Raw genomic sequence first — 8,557 nt, 5'->3', positions numbered from 1 at the left:
GCATGTTGAGAGCCTCCAAGGCATGGAGCAGGGTGCCTAAAGTTTCAGTGATTGTAGGGAGTTGAGAGACTCAAATGGGAAGGGAAAGATCTAAAAGGAGGCAGTTTGGAAGATAAAAATTTTCTCAAAGGAGCCATTTAAGTTCTAAATAATTCTTATTCTTAGTAAAGTCATGCAAACAGGAAAGGAAGTAGACAGAATTAGCTCCATGTTGGTGGAACACATAGGCAGCAGAGGTTTGAGAAGGGAGAATTTAGTCAACTGAGAAGTTCCCATGAAAAGAGCAAGATCAAGATCACAGAGACACCATGAAACAAAAAGCCAGGAATAACTTCCAACCCAAGAGGAGAACACAGAGGCCTCAAAACCAAAGCTAGGATAAGAAACTTGTATCCCAAGAGTTACCTTCCAGACAAAGAAGCCTGAGATTCCAACCCAGCTTCACAGAGTACTCACTCAAAATGTTACTGAAACTGTAGGCTTTTCAATGACTTAGCCATGCATGCAAAAGGCATTCCTTAAGGTGGTACAGAAGATGGAGCCCCCCCATCCAAAGATAGCCAAGGAGAAAGAAAGACCCCTGTTGGCAGAGCCAGTGGGCAAAGGCAACAGAAAAGGAGACAAGAATCCTAATGGGATGAGATTCTTTCAGATTTAGTATCATACAAACTCCTGAGAATTGGCAGGTTGACAGCCATAAATGGGCTACCAACATTTCTACTCATTGGATTACAAGTTCTTCAGCATCCAAAATGATTAATAAAATGACAATTTCATAAATTTGGAAAGGAGACATTTCTTTATTTTTATGGTTTTTTTTTTTTTTTTTTTTTTTTTTTTTTTTTTTTAGAGTTTCACTCTTGTTACCGAGGCTGGAGTGCAATGGTGCGATCTCGGCTCACTGCAACCTCCACCTTCTGGGTTCAAGCGATTCTCCTGCCTCAGCCTCCCAATTAGCTGGGATTACAGATGCCCACCACCAAGCCTGACTAATTTTTTGTATTTTTAGTAGAGACAGGGTTTCATCATGTTGGCCAGGCTGGTCTCAAACACCTGACCTCAGGTGATCCACCTGCCTTGGCCTCCCAAAGTGCTGGGATCACAGGCATGAGCCACCACACCCAATGAGAGATTTATTTCCTATAAAGAGTTGCAGCCTGCAGGATTGTCCTTCTCACAGACTGGGAAGCATAGCCTCCAGCCAGAAGCCAGAAACAGATGCTTCAAGGGAGATGTAAAGGAAATAGTAATTTATGCTGAGTGGAATTGGCAAAAACATATATTTAATAAACTCTAGGAGGAGTCATGAATATTTATGAAAGGAGAAATGCATGCTTGTGCAATTGAGTTTCTTGCTTCTTCATGGGTCCCATGTACAAAAGATGGCAGTGTTAGCACGATCCCAGGGTTGAGTTTTCAGCCCTCTGACATTAAAAGGTGAAGCAGAGGACATGAAAACTCGCTCTGTGCATCCTCTGTACACAGGCCAGAACCTCTCCATCATGGGTGGTCTCTTATTAGGCAAGAAAGGAGAGGTTGATATCAGTGGTGGCACCTTTGAAAGGGCTGGTTTCTGTTTAATCCTTAGGGAAGAAAGCCTCATCATGGTTAGCAAACGAGGGGGAATAACACGGTGTATCTGACCCCCATCATCCCATCCTGGCCAAGCTGGGAACTCAGTTTTGAAAGTTACTCTGGGGTTCCCTCAGCCAAGAGTTGGTCTGTTCAGTCAGTTGGGAGCTTAGGATTTCATTTTCATTTATCAATGCTAATGGGAAAGAGTACACTGTCTTCATGGCAGCTGAATTTGCAAGAAACTCCTTGGATGGAGTTAATGGCAGCTGTATTTTTCTGGGAGCTCTGCTTTAATTGGATAAAGTAAGTTCTGGTAAGATTTCTTCCTTTATCTTCAGTATCTCAAATGTTTTCGTTTAAATAATCTTTATAAGAACTCTTGATGTCTGAGTGGATTCCCACACAGTCATCCACTATAAGACTTTCTGATTCTTTTTTTCCTTTGGTCATTATGAATAGAGCTTCTGTAAATAACTGCATGGTAGCTTTTATTTAGAAATAACATCAAAGTAGTTGTCAAAATACTTAGGAATGTGATTTTTGGATTGTAAGGTGAGAGTTGTTTAGCTTTGGAAAAAACTGCCCAACTTGTAATAGGGGAGGACAAACAATTTTCTGTGTTTTTGGAATTCTTAGATAGGACCCTCTGTAACAAACAACAGATTAAAATGAGAAAAACAGAAAAGTTTTAAAAACATGTATACCTTATTGATAAGACTCTTTAGTGATTTAGTTACCCTTCTCTTCTTGGTGCTGAGAGAGAGAGGTAGCTTTTAAATGGGGATTTGCTTTATAGATGTAAATTTTCCTTACACAAGGGTAACTTCTACTCTGTTTTCAGAGCTTCCTTTGTTGGCTTTTTTTTTCCCAAAATAATCAGCTTGGAATAATTCTTAAGCCAAAGGGACATATTTTTGGGTGGCATATTCTGGTTTCCTGCCATTATATTTTAGGGTGGCATATTTTGGTCTTATACACAGTGTCCCACCAGCAATGAAAAGAGTTCTTGTTTTTCCTCCAGCAATTTGTCATTTTTTAAAGAGTTTAGCAGTTGTAAGAGGTATAGACCAGCTGTGCTATCTCATTGTGGTTTTCAGTTATGTACTATGTTGAGCATCTTTTGGTATGTTTACTTGCCTTCTGTAGATCATCTTTGGTGAGGTGTTCGTTCAGATCTGTGTGCATTTTTAATTGGGCTGTTTAACTTATTGTTCAGTTTTAAGAATTTTGTATGTATTTTGAATACAAAGTCTTTCTCAGATCTGTATTTTGCAAATATTTTCTTTCAATATGTGACATGTCTTTTTGTTCCCTTCACAAGGTATTTTCCAGAGTATAAACTTTAAATATTTATAAATATTAAGAAATTCACATTGTCATTTCTTCTGGGTATATCAACCTTTTTTGCCATTTGTTAAAATTCATTACCAAACCCAAAGGCACATAGCTTTTCTTCTATAGTTTCTTCTAGAAATTGTATAGTCTTGCATTTTTAGTGTAAGGATGATTTTGAGTGATTATTTGTGTAAGTTGTAAAGTTTTCATCTACATGTATATCATTTGCTATGGTTTCCAATTCATTGTTCCCTCACTATTTTTGGGAAAGACACAGGATAGTGGGCTCTGTTAGAGTAGATAGACAGCTAGACATGAACAGGAGGTTGAGCTCCTGGAAAAGGGAAAGTCTGGGAAGGCTCACCTGGAGGGACCACCAAAAATTCACATATTAGTAGCATCTCTAATGCTGGAGTGGATGGGCACTTGTCAATTGCGGGTAGGAGGGAGAAGAGGTACCTATGCAGAAAGAAACACCCTACAACTCCTCTTAAGATGCCCCAGTCATCATTCACTCTGCAGTAAAAATGTCACAATATTGCTGGCTACATGCTGATAAGGACAAAGGGGACATTCACCCCCAGCGATGGGGCTCCCAGAAGCCAGAGGTGCGGGCCGGGGGTGGCGGCTGGGAGCCCGATCGCGGGGGGTGCCTGCACCCCCAGCAATGGGGCTCCCAGAAGCCGGGGGGTGGGCCGGGGGTGGCGGCTGGGAGCCCGATCGGGGGGCGTGCCTGCACCCCCGGCGACGGGGCTCCCAGAAGCCGGGGGGGCGGGCTGAGGGTGGCGGCTGGGAGCCCGATAGGGGGTCATGCCTGCACCCCCGGCGACGGGGCTCCCAGAAGCCAGGGGGGCCGGCTGGGGGTGGCTGCTGGGAACCTGATCTGGATATTTGGAAGAGTATCACAAGGGGTTGTACAGTGTCTGTGATACTGAGATTAATATCAGTCTCTCGGCCTTGGAATATTGAGAAGGATGAAACAGGGTGAATGTCCACCCTGTGCCACATTGCGAGTAATATCAGCTTGTCCCCTCCATGGATATTAGGAACAATATCCCAGACTGGGTGTACGCCTCCTGCTGTACAGAGTGCAATATCATCCTCTCCCTCCCAGGATAGTAATTACAATATCACTGGGCGGGAGCACACAGCCTGCGAATTATTATCATCCTCTCCCCCTCCGCATACTAGGAACAGTATCTCAGAAGAGCTGTACCCTCAGTGCCATATTCGGACTAATAGCATAGGCTTCTTCCGGGAATATTAGGAGCAATATTACCGGGTAGCTATCCATTCATTGCTATGTTTGGAGTCATGTGATACTCTACCCCGCTTTATATTAGGATCAGCATCACGTTGTGAGCGTACACCTACTGTGATATTAAAACTAAAATCCGGCCGGGCACGGTGGCTCAAGCCTGTAATCCCAGCACTTTGGGAGGCTGAGACGGGCAGATCACGAGGTCAGAAGATCGAGACCATCCTGGCTAATATGGGGAAACCCCGTCTCTACTAAAAAATACAAAAAACTAGCCAGGCGAGGTGGCGGGCGCCTATAGTCCCAGCTACTCGGGAGGCTGCTGAGGCAGGAGAATGGCGTGAACCCGGGAGGTGGAGCTTGCAGTGAGCTGAGATCCGGCCACTGCACTCTAGCCTGGCCGACAGAGCGAAACTCCATCTCAAAAAAAAAAAAAAAACAAAAAACAAAAACTAAAATCCTGCTTTCCGTCCCTGGATATTAAGAACAGCATCACAAGTAGGTTTACACTTCCTGTGGAATTAGGAACAATAATATGATTATTAATCATCAATGATCGAGTTTAATAATTATGAATGATACTAAAAATTTATAGGATACCATTATTAATTACGGATAATGATTTTAAATACATGATTATGCATGCTTTCAATTATTAATATTAATGTCATCAAATAATATTAGTTCCTAATACTAATTATTATTTGATTCCCAGCATCACTGGGTATTGATTTAAGTCACATTAATTGCTAATAAAATATTCTTATTAATAGTGATATTACTAATAATTATTGTTACAAATCATTAACATTTTAAACCAGTATTAATTTTTACTCTCTTTATTGTGATCATTAATATCAATAATTATTATTAATATTAATATAATTACTAATATTAATGATTAATAGACTTGTTCCTGATATCCACCGGGGAGAGGACGATGTTAATTTCTATATCACAGACGGTGTACACCCCCCATAATAGTGTTTCGAACTTCTGCTTGGGAGAGGAGGATATGACAATCAGTACCACTGGAAGTAGAAACAACCCTGGGATACTGTTCTGAATATTCAGGGAGGAAGAGGCTGATATGACTCCTAATACAGAGGGGGTTACTCCCTCTGAGGATGTGCATACTGGGGGTGTACAATCGTCTGAGAAGGAGATGAAAATTTTCAGATGGGGAGATGATATTACTCACAATATCAGAAAGAGGCTGTGAGTCCACAAGGCTCCCAGAAGCCAGGGGGGCGGGCCGGGGGTGGCAGCTGGGAGCCCGATCGTGGGGGGATGCCTGCACCCCCGAGGATGGGGCTCCCAGAAGCCAGGGGGGCTGGCCGGTGGTGGCGGCTGGGAGCCCGATCGCAGGGGGTGCCTGCACCCCGGGCGACGGGGCTCCCAGAAGCCAGGGGGGCGGGCCGGGGGTGGCGGCTGGGAGCCCGATCGTGGGGGGATGCCTGCACCCCCGAGGATGGGGCTCCCAGAAGCCAGGGGGGCTGGCCGGTGGTGGCAGCTGGGAGCCCGATCGCGGGGGGTGCCTGCACCCTCGGCGATGGGGCTCCCAGAAGCTAGGGAGCGGGCCGGGGTTGGCGGCTGGGAGCCCGATCTTGGGGGGGTGCCTGATCCCCCCGGCGATGGGGCTCCCAGAAGCCAGGGGGGCGGGCAGGTGGTGGCAGCTGGATCGAACCAGTTTTGACCAGATCAAACCAGATCAGACCTGATGGAACCGATTTTGACCGGATCAAACCGATTTTGACCTTATCAGACTGGATCAAACCGGATCGAACCGGATCAGACCGGTTCAAGTCGGTTGTGACCAGATCAGACCGTATCAAACCAGATAACACCGGTTCAAACCGGATCAAACCGGATGAGACCGGATCAAACCGGATCAGACCGGATGGAACCGCTTTTGACCGGATCAGACAGGATCAAATCGGATCATACCGGATAAAAGCGGATCAAACCGGATCAAACCAGTTCAGACCGGATCAGACTGCATCAGACCGGGTCAGACCGGATCAGACTGGATCAGAGTGGGCCAGACAGGATCAGAATGGATCAAACTGGATCAGACCGGATCAAACCGCATCAGACCGAATCACACGGGTTCAAACCGGTTTTGACCGGCTCAGACCGGATCGGACCAAATCAAACCGGATCGAACCAGTTCAGACCAGATCAAACCTGATCTGACCGGATGAAACAGGTTTTGAGCGGATCAGACCAGATCACACCGGATAAAAGCGGATCAAACCGGTTCAGACCGGATCGGAATGGATCAGACCGGGAGAGACCGGTTCGAAACGGATCAAACAGGATCAGACCGGTACAAACCGGATCAGACCGGATCAAACCGGATCAGACCAGTTCAAACCGGTTTTGACCAGATCAAAACAGATCAGACCGGTTCAAGCCGGAGTGAACCGGATCAGACCGGATCAAACTGCATCAGACCAGTTAAAACCGGTTTTGACCGGCTCAGACCGGATCAGACCGGATCAAACCGCATCAAACCGGTTTTCACTGGCTCAGACCGGATGAGACCGGATCAAACCGCATCAGACCGGTTCAAGCCGGTTGTGACCGCCTCAGACCACATCAAACCGGATCAGACCGTTTCAAACCGTATCGAACCAGATCAGACCGATCAAACTGCATCAGACTGCGTCAAGCCGGTTTTGACGGGCTCAGACCGGATCAAAGAGAATCAGACCGGTTCAATCCGGATCGAACAGGATCAGACCGGATCAGAGCAGTTCAAACCGGTTTTGACCGGTTCAGACCGGATCAAACCGGATCAGATCGGTTCAATCCGGATCGGACCGGATCAAACTGGATCAGACCAGTTCAAACCGGTTTTGACCGGATCAAACCGGATCAGACCGGTTTAAACCGGATGGAGCCGGATCAGACCGGTTCAGACCAGTTCAAACCGGTTTTGACCTGCTCAGACCGGATCAAACCGGATCAGACCGGGTCAAACCGAATCGAACCGGATCAGACCGGATCAAACCGGATCAGACCAGTTCAAATGGGTTTTGACCGGCTCAGACCGGATCAAACCGGATCAGACCAGTTCAAACCGGATCCAACTGGATCAAACCGGATCAGACCAGTTCAAACCGGATTGAACCGGATCAGACCGGTTCAGACCGGATCGAACCGGATCAGACCGGATCAAATCGGATCAGACCAGTTCAAACCGGTTTTGACCGGCTCAGACCGGATCAGACCGGATCAAACCGGATCAGACCAGTTCAAACCGGTTAAGACCCGAGGAAACCGTTTCAGACCGGATTAAACCGGATGGAACCGGATCAAACCGGCTCAAACTGGTTCAAACCGGATCAACCCGGCTCTAACAGGTTCAAGCCGCATCAAACCAGTTCAGACCGGATCAAACCGGATGGAACCGGATCAAACCAGCTGAAACCGGCTCAAACGGGTTCAAACTGGATCAGAGCGGATGAAACCGTTTCAGACCGGATCAAACCGGATGGAACCGGATCAAACCGGCTGAAACCGGTTCAAACCGGATCAAAGTGGTTCAAACCGGATCTAACTGGTTGAAACCGGATCAAACCGGTTCAGACCGGATCAAACCGGATGCAACCGGATCAAACCAGCTGAAACCGGCTCCAACCGGCACAAACCGGTTCAAACAGTATCAGACTGGATGAAAACGGTTCAGACCGGATTGAACCGGATGGAACCGGATCAAACCGGCTCAAACTGGTACAAACCGGATAAATTCGGTTCAGACCAGATGAAACCTGATGGAACCGGATCAAACCAGCTGAAACCGGCTGAAACCAGCTCAAACCGGTTCAAATCGGATCAGACCGGATGAAACAGGTTCAGACCGGTTCAAAGCGGATGGAACCGGTTCAAACCTGCTCAAACTGGTTCCAGCCGGATCTAACCGGTTCAGACCGGTTGAAACCGGATGGAACCGGATCAAACCAACTGAAACCGGTTCAAACCGGCTCAAACCGGTCCAGTCCGGATCAAACCGGCTCAATCCAGTTCAAACAAGATCAGACCGGATGAAACCGGTTCAGACCGGATCAAACCGGATGGAACCGGATCAAACCAGCTGAAACCGGCTCAAACCGGTTCAAACCGTATCAGACTGGATGAAAACGGTTCAGACCAGATTGAACCGGATGGAACCGGATCAAACCGGCTCAAACTGGTTCAAACCGGATAAATCCGGTTCAGACCAGATGAAACCGGATGGAACCGGTTCAAACCAGCTGAAACCGGCTGAAACCGGCTCAAACCGGTTCAAACCAGATCAGACCGGATGAAACCGGTTCAGACCGGATCAAACCGGATGGTACCGGATCATACCGGCTCAAACCGGATCAGACCGGATGAAACCGG

This window comes from Macaca mulatta, chromosome 7, assembly GCF_049350105.2.
Source record: "Macaca mulatta isolate MMU2019108-1 chromosome 7, T2T-MMU8v2.0, whole genome shotgun sequence".
NCBI classification, from domain to species: Eukaryota; Metazoa; Chordata; class Mammalia; order Primates; family Cercopithecidae; genus Macaca; species Macaca mulatta.
The sequence above is the reverse complement of the archived record's forward strand: the minus strand, read 5'-3'. Positions refer to the sequence as shown.